Below are 2,452 nucleotides of genomic sequence, written 5' to 3' on the forward strand. Positions count from 1 at the left end.
TATATAACATGCTTCTTATACAAGCTTTCCCGAGTACCCACAGCTCAGCCTCTATACCCAAGCTCTCATCTAATTGTGCTAGATTTTCTTTTTAATTGTGCTTGGAAACGATGATCAGTTGTTGGCCTCTTTCTGAAGTTATTCAGATTTGAGATTACTCTGGAGGACCTGCTGCATTTTCATAGTGCTGCTGCTGCAGGTCCGCCAACCGAGAAAAGCTCCCTTGTGCCTGATGACATGAATAATCCCCAGCATTTTTAATACAGGCTGTCTTCGCCAGTTGGCTGACACTTGTGCTATGCCATGAATAAAAGCTATTTGATGACAGATGAAAAATGGATGTGAGACACTTGCTGCTATATTTCCTGTGCTGTATGGGAGCTGTTCCCTATTGTTTGTCATGTGCAGGAACGTAAAGATGCTAAAAGCAACTTGAACATAAACAGCGATGACATGAGAGTGCAAGGCAGTGGAGAAAGCTAGACCCCATACCTGTTCTAATAGCCTGCAGCTTGCATATATTCCTTGAACAGCTTTAAGTGTAAGTTCAGAAATGTGTGTTTTAATGTGTTTTCCTAGCCTACGTGTGCCTTCACATCAGCACAGAAAAGAATCCCCTTGTTGTCTGGCTGGGGAAAGTTTAGTTTCACCAGGAAAGAAGATGGGGATTTGGGTTAGATTGGACAGAATGAGAGAGGGAATGTTTGGCTAATGGAAGATAGGAAATGGACCCAGGAGCCAGACAAGCTCCTGGAAGAAGGAAGCAGAGTTGAACCATCCAAGAACAAGACAAAATAAGCAAAAGGAGGAAGGACTGAGAAACAAAGGAGCAAGTTCAGAGATGACGTTAATGGGGTCCTCAGAGGGGAGATCTGGAGGTTTCACTGGAGATGAGATGCTGGTAGGCCAGTGTGTCATGGCTGTGGGGCGCTTAGCAGGAGCTTCTGAGCAAACTGATGGAAAAAAGTGGAAGGAGAGGAGGGAGGACATGCTGCTGCATCACAAACCACTGTGACACTGGCAGGAGCGTTCTGAAGATGGGCAGCAAAGGAAAGGTAGGATGTAATGAAGGTTTAAGCCATCCTAACACCTTTGGAAACAAAGCTTACAGATGACCCGCTAAAGCCTTTTCATATAAAGAAAACAAAACACGTCCAAATTTTAAAGGATTATCAGGAAGAGAGAGCGCACCACATATTCAGCAGACAACAATCCTTAAAACAACATATCCAGTGGAACACAAAAAACATCAACAAGAAAATGATCTACCATTCACTTGATTGCAGACCGTGTTGAGCCTTGCCCTGGGTTCTGCATTCATTGAGAAGGATCCATAAGCAGACTTACAAGCCACTCTGAGTTTTCTCTCCTGCTTCAGTCCCTTTTGAGAGCCTCCCCCCTCTCCCTTATCACCAGCTCAGAGCTGGAGCTGGCAAAGCACACCTGCTGCAATGACTTGCCACTCACAGCCCTGTGCCTCCAATATAGAGTTTCAAGCACCTGATATTAGTATGACGCAGGTGAGCTCTGCAGCATGTGTACACAGACCTGGGTTCTGCAGAGCCTTCAGCTGCTGCAGGGCACTCAGAGCCGAGCAGTGCTGCTGGCTGAGGCCTCAAGCAAGGGGAGGTGGGATCATGGTGCTTCATAGCCAGCTCTGCTTCAGTAAGGCCTCTTCTCTCCAGCAAATGGCTGAGCCAAGCAGCAGTATGAAAGCAGCCAAAGCAGCGTGAGATACAGAGAAAGGAAAAGAATTTCTTTCCCCCTAAAAGAGGAAAAAAAATAATGATGTGTGTGAGCGTATAGATAGTGTCCGGGTGATTGCAAGGCAAGACACAGTGACAGCGTGATGGCATAATTTCCAGATGACATATCAAGCAAGAATGCTTTGGAGAGCTCTGTTAGCCAGATCAGCTTTGGGGATGTGTGACTAACAGCAATGGGCCATAATAATTATTTTTTAAATGTCACTTTAAGCACAGTTTTCTCCTGATTATCACTAGAGCACATTTCTGGCACCAAGTACCTTTGTACAGTATATCTTCATAGTATGTGAAGCTAGCACTCAGCTCCAGGCAAGGATGGTAAAAAACAGTATATCATTTTGCTCTTGCAAGGGAGAATCTAACAATTTGGCCATCTGCTGCATTCCACAGCAGTGACAGCTCATGCTTGTGTTTGGTGCTAGAGCTGGGGCTGGTGATGCAGGAGCTGCCTTTCCTCCCCACCCTCGTCCAGCCTTGGCGGCTATACCCATCCCCATCATGCCATCGCTCCTCTCATGCCCTTCCCACCACCGGTTTCCCTTTTCACTTGAAGGTGGGTGAACTTCTGTGCTGCCTCACTGCATCTCCCTGCAGCTGGACCCTGCCCCTCTTGGTTTGCCCAGCTTTGCTGCGCCATGGCCACTGCACAAGGTGGGGATGCTGTGGAGGACAGAGCTGTGGCTGTA

This window comes from Coturnix japonica, chromosome 3, assembly GCF_054131305.1.
Source record: "Coturnix japonica strain WE chromosome 3, WE-NBRP24, whole genome shotgun sequence".
Lineage (NCBI taxonomy): Eukaryota > Metazoa > Chordata > Aves > Galliformes > Phasianidae > Coturnix > Coturnix japonica.